General features: G+C 37.3%; 1 long non-coding RNA gene across 1 annotated transcript; it reads left to right on the top strand.

Annotated features, from left to right (window-relative positions):
* Positions 1-7,425: 7,425 nt before the first annotated feature.
* LOC149919515 (uncharacterized) lies at positions 7,426-9,845 on the top strand. Its single transcript, XR_016463624.1, has 4 exons — positions 7,426-7,465; positions 8,660-8,724; positions 9,005-9,087; positions 9,335-9,845. It is a non-coding gene; the product is annotated as an uncharacterized LOC149919515 (long non-coding RNA).
* The last annotated feature ends 6,968 nt before the right edge of the window (positions 9,846-16,813 follow it).

The raw sequence follows: 16,813 nt of genomic DNA, 5'->3' as shown, positions 1-16,813 counted from the left end.
CAATTTTACATGAATGTGCTATTGTGAGGAGTTTTGTACAATGTCTACACAAATGAAGGCAGAGCTTATTTTTTCTAACAGATTAGCTGTACTGACTGAATTTTGTTGATAACACAGTAAGATGGAAGACTAGATAAAATTAAGTCATGAAGGATGGGAAGTTCAATTGAGGTTGAATATTAAACAAGTAAGGGAAAGCTGATTTTCTTTTCTTTATTTTTTATTTTTATTTTTGGTGCTGATCTAACTTCAAATACCCCAAAGCAAAGAAGCATATGCGTTAAGAAAGACAAATGAGTTCTGCTCCACAGCTTCCATAGAAATCTTTGATGATTTAAAAATAAAATATCATATCCAAACTCTTTACAGCTTAAATTCACTGGTAAATATATACATGAAAAGCTACAGTCTGCTGTTCCTCCTCACCTTTATCTCACCCAAAGCAGAAATCATTCATTGTGAGCAAGGGTGGAAAAATTAGTTATTTTAGTGGTATCAGTTGTTCCAGTAAAAGTGTTCCAGAATTATCCAAGTACTACATAGAGATGTTCCCCCTCTTCATTTATACATAAGTAATAAATAAATTAATGAACTCTGATTTGTTGACACTGTTCAAACATTTTAAATAATCCTTCTAACTCTTCAAAGCCAAAAAATGGTCTCATAACCTTACAGGAAGAGATATCTGAATGCTTAAAATAGTTGCTTTGCTAGAAAGAAATCATGAAATTTGATCAGGGAGAATTTCAGAACTATAAGCATCAAGGCAAATAGCAGAAGAGCCAGATGGCTTCTCTGAAGGAATCCTACTTGTTCTCTCTGCAGAGTGAGGACCAAAGATTCATAAGATATCTTTCATGGTTCAGGTTGTCTTTCAGAGCTGGAGATCAAAAACAACCTTACTTGGGCATCCTCTGTTAGAAAAAAGAAGTGTCCAGTGCTGGGGACTGAACCAGTCTCAGTGATGCTAAGAACCTGCCCTTCAATAAGTGTGATGCAGTGTGTCTTTTTCCATTTGATATCTCAGGAAAGCATAATTAAATGCAGCCTGAAAGGATGCCAGTAATTGATTTGAGGCATGGTTAGGTAAGCTGACTATTTTTAGTCTTTTTTGGGGGTGTGTACAACAAATCAATGATACTTTGGCTATCTTTAAAGCTACTAAGAAAAAACATGTAAGCTATATAATATATACAGATTGCCAGTCTGCCTGCAGATTTAGATATTGTCTTGTTGCTGCTTTAGCCTCACATTAGAAATGCTGAAATCTGGCAGCTGGTATCTATGTTGATATCTAGGTAAAGGGCAAGTATCTCATCATGGAAAATCACAGTGAGAGGATATAAATGACACAAACATTTATAAATTTATTAAAGGCCAAAGTTGAAGTGTCATAACGAAGCTTGGTTATGATTCAGGGTATCTTAGCTTCACAATGTTAGAGATTAAGAAGAAATTTTACTGGCAAACTAAACCATGTTTTATCATTAAGACTTATGCCTTTTTCTTTGGTGTGATTATTGATTTTTGTCAGTAAAAATGCAAATACTTGTTCTTAATACACTATTGTCTTTTGATTACAAGGACCATGTAGTTTCTCAAATAACAATACATTTTATGCAACAGAGCGACCTTGTTGTTAATCAGGACTGAAGAACTCTAGTCTTAAGTGTGGTGCTCTGAAATATTAATGGTGAAGTCTTGCTCAGTCAGAGAAGAATAAAGAAACACTTCAGAAGCATCTTACTTTGTTTCCATCCTCTCTAATAGGTTTCTCTAACAGAATACATTTTAACAGAAGGATGAGGCTGCTTCAGTAGCTGTCCCAATACAAGAACAAAACAAATAATCTCACTGTTATTGTTCAATTGGAGTAGAGATGATGATGACTGCTGAATAGGAATTTTGCATGAATCTAAGCCGAATGGCCTGCTGAAAGCCTGGCATATCAAGCAGTGTCAGGTTATGAGTGGTGGTGGTAGCCATCTGTTCTCTGGTTTTTCTTTACTTATCAAAACATGAAGACTTTAGATCTTTGTTAGAATTGTTTAACGAATGTTAGGTTCGAAATATTAAAACAAAGGGAAAAAATATTTTTTCCCAGAGCTAAAAATTTCTATGCTAATTGGTCACATCTGGGAATGCCATTCAGGCAGAAATATCTCTGAAAACACTTGTTTGTCTGCTGGTCACATTTGAGAATGTCTCTAAACAAGCAGAATTTTTTTTAGTGTTATTATGGGTTTTACATGTAGTATCTCTTAATACACATATTTTTGCATGCTATTTGCCTTTCTATTTTGAGTTAGTATACATAACTTTGACACTTTGACACTACATGCAAAATGATCATTGCCAAGTTTCTATGATCAGCAGTTATTTTTCTGGACCAGTAAGGCTAATGGTGGTTTGTATTCTTTAGGCTGCTATTTATATACATACGTGTATAGTTTTGTGTAGGCTACCAGAAGATGATAGAATCATAGAATAATAGATATTGAACATTACTGTTATTCTCTCCCCTCATGCATTCATAACTTTACCCTGTGTATGGTAGAGATCCCTGAGATAGCTCTGAGTGACAATCAGCTCTATCTCTCTGGAGACTGCTGGTAATTGGTGATATCAAGTGACTCACATTTTCCTTTTAAGACCTGCATGCCATGAATATTGAAGCCAGGATCTCATTAGACTGTACTTGCTGTGGAAAGCCTGGTGAGGAAAAGATGAATATCAAAGATGAGAGAGAAAAGCAAACCTTTAAAGTATTATACTGGTCCTTGCCTAAGTCTGGTGAGTGTACAGCACCAACAATTTGCATGGTGATTGTGAAAGCTGTCTTGGGTATGGCGAGTTCTTTACCTAAAATTTCTGGTTCTGCTGCTGATCTATGAACAACAAAAAAGAGTATGGTCTAACCTTGTGCGGTACCTGAAACACCTCATTCAGACACAGGATAAATGTTAAAGTGACAGGAACGTAGATTATAGGGCAATCTAATACAAACAAATGTTTCTTCAGAAGGCTAGTATGCACTGAAGTGAGAAACAGAGAGCAGATTTTGATTTATCTCTTTGTGATAATCATATGGATGACTGATTTTTTTTTTGTGTCCAAGGTACTGACAAAGGCATATGGTTTAAAATTTTATCCTTACATTTTAATTTTAATTTTTATTATATATATATATACATATAAAAATGCACAGCATTATTTATTTAGGGCATTTCCATTATCTGAGATCACTAGAACAATGTCTCACTGTCTCTTCTTACTGTTTCACATACAGGTCCTATTGGATGAGAGTTCTATATATCCTTTAACTCTGTTGCTTGGAAAACATAACTGATAATAGGAAAGTAAATATTAACTTTTGTACCTGGAAAAAATCCTTTACTCTCACATGCAGTAAGAAGACTCTTGAGAATCATGTCATTTTTTGGAAGAATTGTAGTATTTGGTAGAACAAATAGCACAAGTATATTTACTATTTACCCTGTAGTCTCATGAGAGCATGACACAAACTTGAGTTTTCAAACTCTGTTGCAAACCAGAATCCTCCAAAAAGAAAACTAGTGGCTTCAGGCAAAAAAAAAAAAAAGAAAAAAAAAAAAGAAAAAAAGGAATTTTATAGCAAACAAACTCTTTACAACAATGGGGAAGAAACATTTACTAGAAATAGACATAATTACAATGTGTAACAGTTATACTTATTTTGGGAATATATTAGGAAAACGTGCAAGTATAGCTGTGACCCTTTTGTCTAGGCTCCTCTGAGTTCAATTCTGTTGCTTTTTCTTATGATAAACTCCATTTACAATGTGGAGCAGCATTCTTGTACTCTCTGCAAAACCGGCTATACTTACGTCACTTTGTCTGAGAAGGCTGTTTTAGAAACTATGTCTGAAACCGTGTTTCCTCTTTCTCAATTCTTTCTTTCAGACAGGCAAGGCTTTATGATCAGATACACTTGTCAGCATTCCTGATAGTCTCTGACTGAACTGGCATAGTAATGAAGATAATGGCATTGAGACAGTGGCCATTGTTCCGTTACTTATGAAGAGTAAATAAGGTTCACATACACTTATTTAAAAGCCATGTTGAGGATTAACAAAATATTAAGGTACAAGGAGACTAAAGGGAAGTAAAAAATGAAGGAGAAGCTAGCAGAATTCTTAAGATATAACCCTCAGTCTTCAATGTTTAAGATATATTCCCCTTAGAAAGGGAAATAAAGTGAGCTTTTCACACAGCTTAGTGATGTCAAACTCTGGAATTAGAAGGTGTCTTGGAGGAAGGCTTGTAAAAAGTATATATTTTTTTGTATATAAGAGCATGTTCCTCAATTTGGACAGAGGTTGTGCTTTTGCTGAAGCAGTGTTGGTAGTATAATTAGATTTCTATGTTTCCATCTCCTTGGAAGCAGAAGTGGAACACATAGACCCACTTTATGCTACAGGCGTGGAGAAGTTAAGATATAGACATAACTTGACCCAAGTCACTGAAGCAAATGAGTAGTGGAGAAAGGAACACAGTCTGGCTTTCTTTGCTCTTGCTCTGGTAGACTTTCTTCCACACTGGTGGAACAGTACTGCAGGTCTACTCTAGCTTTTCTCTTTGATCTGCTTTAATTGCTAGAGATTGGTGCACATAGATAGATGCCAACACAATTATCATTATTACTATGCCAGTCCAATTTAAGTCTAAATTGGGTAGGTTTAAATCCCAAGATTTTTCTGCTTTTTTTCCATTATTATTCACTATAACAGAGCTTTTGTGGAGCATATGCATTTTGTAACTACTTGAATGGAAAGTGATAATAACACAGATTTGTCAGCAGGATCTAAAGCAAAAGAATTCTTGCTGATCTCAGCAATGTACAGCAATTAAATCAACTGATAAGGACCTGGAATTATGCCAGAACCACAAGTGAGAAGCAGCTTCCATGCTGAAATGAGAACAAAAGCAATACTTGCAGATGTTACTGGGGCCACTAGCTTTTCAAAACTGCACTTATACTAAGAAACAGTAATAGAGCTGCCTAGAAGATAGGGACGCATTCTCAATCTTAGTACTTCATATATGGGCTGCAGTACATAACTGATACTGAGATTAGTAGTATAACTCAACTTTCTGTATTAAAAGAAATACTACTACCAAGTAAGATATTCTAAAAAAACTCAACCCAAACCAAATGAAAACAACTAGAATGATTTAAAATGGAAGATTTACACTATATATATACTGTTCTTTATATATATTTATACTATACTGCATTGGTGTTGGAAAGATGGAACTTGCCAAGAAGTCAAATGCAAAACTCCATGTATTCTCATAGTTTTCAAAACTAGGGTTTCTATTAGTGCCCTAACTTTGAAATAAACAGTGGTTCAGCATGTCTGAAATTTGGAAGTCTGGTAATGTGGTGCCACAAAACAGCCTGTTCAACTTGACCTTTGTGGATACACTGGTCACACAACATCACAGAGGGGCTGAGTGTCTCATAGTCAGTCATTCATCAGATCTGGCACAGCCCTGGATCCTGAGTACCACAGAAGGATGAAATACTGCTCAGACGTGTGTTGTCACTGCCTGCTACTCAGGACAGATAAATCATAGGTAGCACACAGCATTACCTCAATCCACAGCTTCACTGTCATGGAAATGGGTTTGTGCACTTTCTGGTAAAGGACGCTAGCTCTTTCTTTGGTCAGTGGTAGCTATGAAAAGTGAAAAGGGAAGAGAGGCTTTTTCATTTACCATAAAGCTTTAATTTTGCCAAGCAAAACAAGAATACAACAGCTTGTCACATAATTAGGCTCTTATGTGATTAGGAAGGAGAAACGAGAGAGAATAGCAGGAGTCTTATTTAGAGCTGAAATGAGAGAAGGAAAGGGCTTCTATTCATCTTCCATTCAGGATCAATTAAGTATATTTTGATCTCTTGAAAGGTCTTTTGTGAAGCTGTCCTACATTTCTATGACTTCAGATAAAATGTCTGCCAAACATTATCACTAGAATAGCTGAAGAGAAAGTAATGAGCAGCACAGCAAGGTGCTCCTTGGGAATTGCTCCTGCAGTGGTTATTTTAGGGTAGTCTCACTTACAGACTATGTCTGCACTGCTGAGCTGTATACACTACAGTACCTCTCCTGTGTAATGAGACTGGATGTTCTGTTGAGATAAAAGCTCAGCTGGGTACAGTATTACAGCTGGAGTAAAAAACAGTTGACTAACTGGAGTAATAAAATTTAGTCCTAGAAAAGAGTACAGATAAAGAGTGTAGCAGAAAACAGACAGTGGTTTCATTCAATATCTGACTGAATCATTTAACTTCCACTGGATGTGGTATGAAAAATAGTTGGAAAGAGTTGAAAAAGAAAAAGAAGGAGAAATGATTTAATCAGGAGAACTGAGCTTTCATAATTGATTACAATCCTTCTTACAGCTAATGTAGCTCAACCTGTGATATGCAGGGTTAAAATACCGAGTAGTGTTGCACAAGATGTCTTCAGGCAGAAACATCTAAAATAGCTGAGCTGCAGCACTCTTGCTCCTATGCCTGTTCTCTGCTGTTTCCCATACACACACTTTGCTAAATGGAGTCTTTTTTCCTTGGATCAGGAATAATTAATATCAGAAGCATGGTGACTCCAACCTGGTTTTAAAATATCTTGTAGACCAATAGTGCCAACTCTACTGGTAAAGTGAATATGGTAGGGAAGTTGGACATACAGATGTGAAAGAAATCATGGCACATTACCTATTTGGATGACCAGGGAGCTGGATGCTTGGAGAATGCACACAGGGTGAAGCTGTTTCTCTGTTCAGACATAACCTCAATCTCACTTTGTTCTTCTCCTTCCCCCTTGTGTAGCCTGTAATTCTTTCTGTCTGCCACTGTGGAGCATCTTTTGCAACAACAGGCCGCAACATCTCCCCGTGAGACGTGACTTGGAAGCATGTATTTTCTTCCTAGCTCATTCCCTCCTACAGGCTACTATCTCCATTTCTGTACTTTAAAAACATAGATTTTCTCCTGCTGTTGTTTTGATGAATAACTACAGTTCCTATTGTTTAGATTGTTTTTCTGAAGGTCAAAGGGGGCAAAAGAAATGTCTTTCATTAGTAGTTAAATTGCTTGCCAATGAAGAAATTAAACAAGAGGTTCCCCAAAAGATACCTAGTTAGGGCAAAATATCTTGTTATTGTTGATGTTCCAAATTTTAAGTTATAATGATGGTGTATGGGAACTGCTGAATCACAGCCTGAACCTCTGACTGATCACCTGAGGCAAGCAATGAGTCAGCCCTGGGAGCACAGGTGAAGGCAATTCACCTGTGCTGCCGGAAGGGGCGGAGCCTGGCTCCACCTCTCCTAGACCCATTTAAGAGCTGACTACTGGGGGAAAGGGTCTCTTCTGGAGATACCTCCTGTGGAATTTTGTAGTGAGCCTAGGATGTGGGTAAGCATTCTATCTATTTTCTTTTGTATAATAATCTGCTTAGTGGTATATTCTATAATTATAACATCTGTACATTCATTGATTATACAGATGTGAAATGAAATAAGTTAATGAGATGTTATGGAGCTGCTCTATGCGAAGTCAAGCTTGTCCCTAAAAAGAGTAAATCTAGGTAGAATTTTAATGATAATGAGAATTCTCAGCCCTTCAGTTCCCTCTCTGGATGAAAGTTTCTCCTTTTCAGAGAAGATAACAAATGTGTTAATTTAATTTCTATTTAACATTTCAAGTAATTGTTGTATATCAAGTAACATATGAGTTATAAGAAAACTCTGCCCTTACTCTCACTGTGAATAAACCCCCTTTTATAAGGAACAAAATAATAGATAACACTCTTGTAATTTTGATGATATCTTGCAAAATGATATTATTTTCTGACAAAAAATTGTTGGGAAAATGACTGATATATTTAATAGATAAGACCCTAAATTTCATGAACAATATATCAAAAATAATTGTTAATACTAAAAATGCTCAGTTCCTAGCAAGAATGCACCCTACTTTTCATGAATAAAAAGGACTCTTTTAGTTAAAATGTTATGGTCTTTAGAATTGTTTACAGTGTAAGGTTGGAAATACTGTTCAATAAATAAAGGGGGAAAAACATCAGCTTGGTGTTGTTAGTGTTTAGTTTAATATTTTCTTTTACTAGCATGTGCTGCACATCTTCCCTATTCTGCTGAAGGCAGAGCCTTGCTGAGGAGTAAAATACAATAGGATCATCTTGTAAATTGGGGCCTTAAATTAATCACCTCTACAAATAATTTCCAAAAGCACATTTTTGCAAGCAAAATACTATTTAAAGGAATACATGTTCTTGTTCAAATTCTCCTCCTGAGGAATAATCAGATTCAAGTAGATATCTTTAATTCTTTCTGCATTATGTTAGACTTGTGGGGAGGTCTTCCTATAAATGGACAGTTATTTTCTCTATTACTTTCTGACTTAGGCAGTCAGCATAAAATGCTAATGGTCTTGTAAGTGATATTATCCTAGCCAAGTCTTCTTGACTTCCCCCTATATGAACATAGTTATTTGTTTTTACTTGGGTAGCAGCTGCCCCAACTGTGTTACCATTAGAGTGTAAAGCTATTAACAGTCCTTCTGCGCTTCTTTCTTTCCTGCACATACCAGTCACTTGCTGAGCTATAGTTGGGCACGTGGAGTTGGGGTCTCAGCTATTTGTGAAGCATTTTCAGGTAGGTTGTACCACTCAGCAAGAAGAGATTGTACATCCCTTTCTCAAGATAGTGCCCTAGTTCTTGACAGCAATTAAAATGGATAGACAAGAGTTGACAGAAGAATCACAAGCTCATACATAGATATTCACTTATAAAATCAATTACGTATATAACATTTCTAAAATTGTCCACAGTGGCAGTGGAAAATATCTAGGTGTCCACAATGATTCATTAGCTTATACTAATGAAATCAAGAGATAATGTTCTCAAATGTCTCCTGCACTTGGATGTTTTGCAGCCCTTTAGAGCATGCCCTGCTCTTCCCATCCTACTCACAGCCATACGACATCAAGTGAGGCCAAGTAATTTCCTTTTGCTAAGGTAATGTGTGTGTGTCTGTTGCTTTTCCTGCCTAATTTTTTTCTTAGTGTATTCTCCTTGGTCACCTGCAGCCATTACTTCTTGGAACAGCTGTCAGTCAGAATGTTCTTTTGTTCTTCCAAGGGTCATGACAAATATAGCACACGTGACCAACCTCTATGCTATTTTGGGACAAAGAAGATTCAGCAGATTCAAGAAACTAAAAGAAGCTTCAGATGCTTGATGTCATTAAATTTTATTTTAGCAGATTATTCAAAATCATGGAGTCCTCATGTTCACCTATCAAGAATGACAGAAAAAAATATCAGCAAGAACTAGTTAATCACTGAAGTTCTGAAATTTCCAGACAACCTTTTTAAAAGACTTTGATCTGATGATTCAGTCTTCTGTACGATGAAGTGATGGTTCTTCAGGAGGGTTAAAATTCATTTTTAAGACTCTTCTAATATCCAAGAGTCATGTAATGGCACATGTCAATCAGACAGCTGGAGGAATAATTAATTATTCACAGAGATTGACTTTTTAACTGAATGCATTATCTTTTGTGGAAGAGAGGAATGGAAAGGGTTTCTATCAGATGGTATAATTTTTAAGTAGCTTTGTAGGTATCTTTTTTATTACAGAATGACACAATCAAAATAGGTGTTAACAATTACCTTCTCATGTGAGACTGAGTCACATAAAGTTAAAAGAAGTTAATCTAAAATACATAGAGATTGTGTTTTAAGTGAACAGTTGCCCACTGGAAAAATCTCAACACTTATTAAATAAAAAGAAGTATAGGAAGTAAGTGATGACTTCATGGGGAGAAGTATGTTTCAAGAAACTTTCAAGTTTCAACTTTTCAACTTCCAGTTGGCTAAAAAGATACATCTGTATGGAAATACTTGTTACAAGGTTTGCAGTATAAAAAGTGATAAATTACATTCTGATTGTTCATTTTGCTCAGAAAATATTTTTATTTGAAAAATTTATTTTCTTAAGTTGTTAAAGAAACAAATCTTTTTCAGAAAGATTTGGAAAAATCATTTAATTTTTGTTCATTATTTATGATGACAATAAACAGTCATCAGTTCTTGACAGAAGAGATCACTCATAGCAAAACTAACATTTCATCAACAATCATTTTGGCCAGCTTGGAACTGGAGGATCTATTATCTCATGGTACAGACCCTAGGGCCCCGATTTACCTGATTTTTGTAAGAAATTGCCTGTGGCAGGGATTAAATTACTCAAAAACACATTGAGTTTAGGCATGCAGTTAAGCACTTTGCTTATGAAGGATCACAGACATTATTCACACTCGTAATAATAATTGATAAAGTATTGATTAAAGCATGTAAAGGAGTTATTTAATAATTTATATTTTGTAGTGCTCCCTTGCCAAGAAAAGCATAATTGCGGTTTCCTCATGGGCTTATCTACAAGCATTATGGAAAAGTGAGAATCACTGGTTCTCTAAACATTCCTAATAGTTGTCGCCAGACTGTTTGCTTCATCTCTGATCTATGCATGTGTATGTTCTACCCTTGTGGCACAGGATGTGAAGTAGGTAATACTGGGAACAGGTGTCTCCAAGGAGGTTGCTGTGTATCAGATGTTGCAGGAGGATGGACTGGAGCTAGGCTTTAGCCATAGCTGTGCAATATGGGGATCAAAGGTGAAAGGGTACTTTTTTTTACTTTTGTCACCTGTAGAAGTGTGGTGACAAGGTGGTGACCAGCTGAGAGTCAGTGCCTGTTTCTGAGATCCCAGGACCTGCAGTTCTGTCTCTGTGCCCCATGTGGATCTTTCTCCTTCCCTCCCAGCCAAACAACCAGTGCTGGCTCCTGACCTTCCCCCAGGTGTGAGAATGAGATATGCATCTTCCTGCTCAGTTTTGTCTGCCCAGAAAAATGGGGCATCAGTATCCCTGTTCTTTGGAGACAGGCAGCTGTTCTCGATCTCCAGAGTCTAATCTTGCTTATTGCAAGAAGCAGGATCAAAGCAGCTACAGCAGTAAGTCAGTGGCTGGAGAGCATTCTGATCTAAAACAGGTTGTGACCTGACCACTGCACACCTCTGTTTGGGCTGTTGTTTCTGTCCCTGCTAGTTAAATGAAAGCTAATGGAGTATTTCTTCATCAGGCTGTAGGCAGTGCAGGATTGCAAGCATGGTATAAAAAAAGCCTTGGGAAAGTGAGTCTAGGCTGTCATATTAAATTTCTGAGCAGGCTGAGTATGGAGTGCACCTAGCATGCACTGTGCATGCCATGTCCATTTCTTTGCCACCTGCAGACTGAGGTCAGCAGCTGGGGACCCAAATGTGATGGCCCATCTCATAAAGCCTTCAGGAAAGGAAATAGAGCAGAAATTGTTATAGACTGGTTCAGTAAAGGCCGATGGCCAGAAACTGAATTCATACCAAATTAATTTACTGTGCCAGGCCAGTTTGGAGAGAAGGATTCTGGCTTGCAGCTGAAAACTCAAATTGCTTTTTAGATTGCATTATTGATTTATAAAGCCAAACACCATATGGAACCTGAATGTATAGCTGAATTAGTATTTTCCAGAACTATCAGCAAAGTGCAGAAAAATGGTTTATGGTTGGATGAAATACCATGCATGAAGGAACATTAATTTATTTAACTTTATTTTATATAAAGAAAAAAGGTGAATCAATTTTTTTAAGCAAGGTTGTGTTTGTGGGACATGCATAATGTGAGTGGTTAAAAAAAAAAAAGCTTAGATTATCTTTTCTTACATATCTCTTAATTTACTTTATGTCCTAGAATGGACTTCACAAAGACTACACCTTAGTCATTAGACTTTGCAATAAGCCACAAAAGAAAGCAACTTTAAATAAAATTGATGATTCAGTGAGATTGCACACTTAAGACCAAAATTAAGAACACAGTTGCCCCACAGAAAATTTAAAATTTATTAGCTGCCAAATAAACTTAAAAATGCATTATAGGATTACAAAACATGCGCACACAAAAGAAATTTAGAGATATGCTCCTCTGAGATATACATATTTTTCTATTTCTGTTATTTTAACACTACTAAAAATCCATTTTGCTTTTATTTGTTATTTTCTTGGATAAAAAGAAAAGGTTCCTCACCAAAGGGTGGTCAAGCTCTGAGACGACCTCCACAGGGAAGTGATCATGGCATTGAGCTTGTCAGAGTTCAAGAAACATCTGGCCAAAGCTCTCAGGCATAGGGATTGATGTTTGATTTTGGGTGGTTCTGTGTGTAGCCAAGAGCCAGACTCAGTGATCCTTACAGCACCCTTCCAACTCAGGATAGTCTATGATTCTATAATTTGAAAGTTTGAATTGATTCTTTTGGATGAAAAAAATTCCATTTAGTCTTGGTATTATTATCTTAGTCACCTGTCCAAGTGGTTTGTCCCTCTAATTCTAATGCAGAAATAAAAGTTTTTAACTGATATTTTAATTTTAGGTTTACAAATCTGTTAAAGTGTCTCACAACTTAAATTAAATGTCGTGATGAAACAGCACACTTTAAAATGCTGCTGTGATGACTCATGAGACATTTTAACTTGTTCTGTAATCACCTGATACATTTTCCTTCATGTTTAAATTCTGCTCCTGATTGTGACCAAGACTCACTTTATCAAAGCATGCTAAAACATGCCTTATATTAAGCCTATGGCACACTGTCTCTGTCCCATAGTTTTCCATTGCATACAGCACTGCAGGCATCTGACTTCATCTTGTCCACCAGAATGGGAAGAACACCAGTCTTTTTGCACTCAATACTGTGCTGTGAAGACCAGTCCCTTTAATATTCTGATGATCTACAATGTTTTGGCAGGCATTTTTGCCCACAGAAAATGTTGCTATCCTTTTGTGGAGTAAAGAGATGAATAATAAATCTCTTATTTCTGTAGGATGGGATGGCTTTGACCATAATAGCAGTAGAGCCAGCTTTGCAATGGAGTTAACTATTTTGTAGCTCCCATCATTCTCAGAACTAGTAAAGATGAAATTGCCCCAAATTTAGGATCCTAACTCTTGTTTAGACAATGAGACTTCACTCTTGGTCTTGAATTGAGGTTTGCTGTCACAGTACTGTGTCTAACTTCTCATTGTGAGGGCAGACAGGAGTGCTTTCCTCTGCCAGCAATAGGTCCTTTACTAGAGCCTGAACTGATGTGCTCATCAATGCAGATGGATTTTCTTCTAACTCAGTGTATACTTTCAACATCTGAAGTAATCAGTATCATTTCTTCTCAGTGAAGACACAAGTGTCAAATGTCAAAGTAGATGTGATAAACAGTGACTAGGATCTGGCTAGTGCAGTAGGCAGTGCCATGCTGGGCATCCTCTAGAAAATCATGCCTTTCTCTTTTCCCCACTTGCTTCCTCAACTTACCCTTGCATGTACAAATTTGACTGAACATAATATGTAAGCAGCCTGAAGTGCATGTTGAATTCTATTAAGATGGATAGAATATCTATTAAGAATATGAGGAATAAAATGCAAAGACTATTTTAAATATTTCAAAGTATACGTGGGAGGGGGATTTAAAGTTCACTGATTCTCTCAGATATAGTATTTAAAAAAAAAAACACCCTGCTCTTTGTAAGCAAGTTGAAGGAACTTGTGACATAAGTGACAGACACCAGATGGCTCCACCTCATTAGAAATCAGCTTCCTGATGTTTGAACAAGAGAAGATAAGGTGGTTCTGGGGTGAGAGACTGGGATCAAACCGTACCTTGAAAGATGGGTGACATGGGCTTGTGAAGTTGATTTAGTAAGTTTGCTCTTTATTTAATATACTTTATACAATTACATAATTTATACAATTATAGCTGGAAGGGAGCACAAAAGAAGGAAGACTTGAAATTAAGTGAAGAATGTAATTTGATGTCTGAAGAGGATAAGAAACTCAGTGAGACAGTTATGTAAAATCCTGGTATAAGAGACAGATTGGATCAGGTTGACCTATTTATCCTCCTTGACAGATACAGGCCTACTACATTTAATATTTAATTATTAGTATTATTTTTAATTTAGCCTTTATGGATGTATAGATGTAGCCTTTACAGATTCATAACAATATAAATGATTGTTATGAAATCCCATTGACTCTCAAGGAAAACAATACAGAATATGAAAAACAGCAAAAAATAAATTATAATTTTGATGTAAAAAAGTCAGCTTTTAAAAAACTTTTGATGATAGGGGCTAAACAAAACATTTGGCTGTGTACATTCCATCTAATTTTTTTCTCATCATACTTTGAAAGCTAGGAGGAAAGCCACTGAATCATATTTTCTCACTGTGATTTATTCAGTGGTTTCATAACAGACACATACTGAAATGTGTAAGAAAGTTGATAATGGGGCTTTCCACTGTGAGTAAAAGGAATGAATGGCATGGAAACACTGCATCTACAAATATTAGGCTGCTTCTTGGCTAAATTAATTAGTAAAGCAATGAAAAAAAATATGTATGGATGAAAAAATTAACTGTTAATTGAGTGTGAGTACTTTGCAAGCAAAGAACTTCTCTATTATGTGCCCATACTTTAATTTGAACAACTAAACACCTGCATGGGAATTACATTGTCTTTTTTGTTTCCTGAAGAGTATGTTTTATTAAAAATTTCCTTGGGCACAACTCAATCAAAGCTGAGTAATTAGGTAGTTCTTCAGAGAGACATGTGGCAGAGAAAATGTCCCCACTTCTAATGTGAGGTGATCAGAGCTGAAGGAAAAACACTAGAGAAGTCAACTGGAACATTACACTGAGTTGTTTTGTATTCACTTAAATGAATCTGGCACTCCTCCTAAATACCCCTGCTCACCAGCACCCTGGGAGCCTACTTTCAAACCTGTGCTCCCTGTCCTAAGGACAGTGGTTGGAATCTGGAATTAAGTGCCCTGACCTCACAGCTGAACTGCACTGAATATGTTGCACTGTAAGTCCTTCATACTCAGAGGAAATGCAAAAATCAAAATGATTGATGCAGAGAAATGACTACAACAGTTATATACATATGCAAATCACTTGCTTCAGTAATTTTAGTATTTAGTTTTATTTTTCCAAATATACTAGATAAAAATAATAAATTAGAATGAAAGTCTCTTGGGTTCAACAATGGCAAATTTTGTGTAGCTGAGTTGACTCAGGTACAAGACAATTACATGTAATAATGTGTAATAAACAACAAATTTTATCTATTTTGACTATGTCTATTGCTTTCTTTGGGCCACTCTGAGATATCTGCCACCACTGGTGCACTCAGTCACAGAGGAAGAATAATCCACAAAATAAACTAAAATATATGGTAATTGCTCATTCAGTTCTAAAGGGACAAATATTCCTGATCATCAGGGTTGCTTAATATTTTACTTAAATATTTTACTTGTATGATACAGAATGGCCTGTCCAGCTTGAGAATAACCTCATATTTGTTTTTGTGATAGTCACAAAATCTATCACAGTTTTAGATCTGCCGATTTGGGGCTACCTTTCATCTGAATATTTACAGTATCTATCCACTTTCCCTTTTGTCTGGATTAGAGATCTGTCTTTTTTCTTTCTCTCTTTCTCTGAATCTTGCCATATATTTAAGGTCAGGAAATTTAATATTTTTGTTTAAAAACCTAAAATCGTGTATAAACACAGAATCATAGAATCACAAGGTTGGAAATGACCTATAAGATCATTTAGTCCAATTGTCTTCACATTACCACTGCTACCACAAGCTACTAAAACAGATCTTGCAGCTCTTCATCCAGATGCCTCTTGAACACTGCCAGAGATGGTGACTCCACCACCTCCCTTGGCAGGCCATTCCAGTGCCTGACCACTCTCTAAGACATGAGGAAGAACTTCTCTAACCTAAACCTCCTCTGATACAACTTGAGGCTGTTTCCCCAGTCCTGTTCCTTGTGTTCCTTGCCTGGGAGAAGAGGCCAAACCCCTCTTTACTACAACCTCCCTTCAGGAAGTTGTAGAGTGCAACGAGGTCTCCCCTGAGCCTCCTCTTCTCCAGACTAAACAATCCCAGCTCCCTCAGCCTCTCCTCATAGGACTTGTGCTCCAGACCCTTCACCAGTTTTGTTGCCCTTCTCTGGACACGCTTCAGGGCCTCAATGTCTTTCCTGTAGTGAGGGGCCCAAAACTGAACACAATACTCGAGGTGCGGCCTCACCAGAGCTGAGTACAGGGGGATGATCACCTCCCTGCTCCTGCTGGCCACACTATTTCTAATGCAGGCCAGTATGCTGTTGACCCTCTTGGCCACCTGGGCACACCGTCGGCTCATGTTCAGCTGAGCATCAACCAACACTGCCAGGTCCCTTTCCTTTTCACAATCATCCAGCCACTTGTCCCCAAGCCTGTAATGCTGCATGGGGTTGTTGTGGCCAAAGTGCAGGACCCGACACTTGGCCTTGTTGAACCTCATTCCATTCACCTCAGCCCAGTGATCCAGCTTATCTAAATCCATCTGAAGGGCCTCCCTACCCTCAGGCAGATCCACACCACCTCCCAGTTTGGTGTCATCTGCAAACCTACTGAGGGTGCACTCAATCCCCTCATCTAGGTCATCAATAAAGATATTAAACAAGATGTGTCCCAGTACTGACCCCTGGGGGGCACTGCTAGAAACAGGTCACCAGCTGGACTTAACTCCACCTGTTGGGCACGGCCCTCTAGCCAGTTTCTTACCCAAAGGAGTGTGTACCTGTCCAGGCCACGGGC

Source organism: Phasianus colchicus, chromosome 1, assembly GCF_987193195.1.
Source record: "Phasianus colchicus chromosome 1, bPhaCol1.hap1.1, whole genome shotgun sequence".
Lineage (NCBI taxonomy): Eukaryota > Metazoa > Chordata > Aves > Galliformes > Phasianidae > Phasianus > Phasianus colchicus.
Note: the sequence above shows the minus strand (reverse complement) of the source record. Positions and strands in the feature narration are given on the sequence as shown.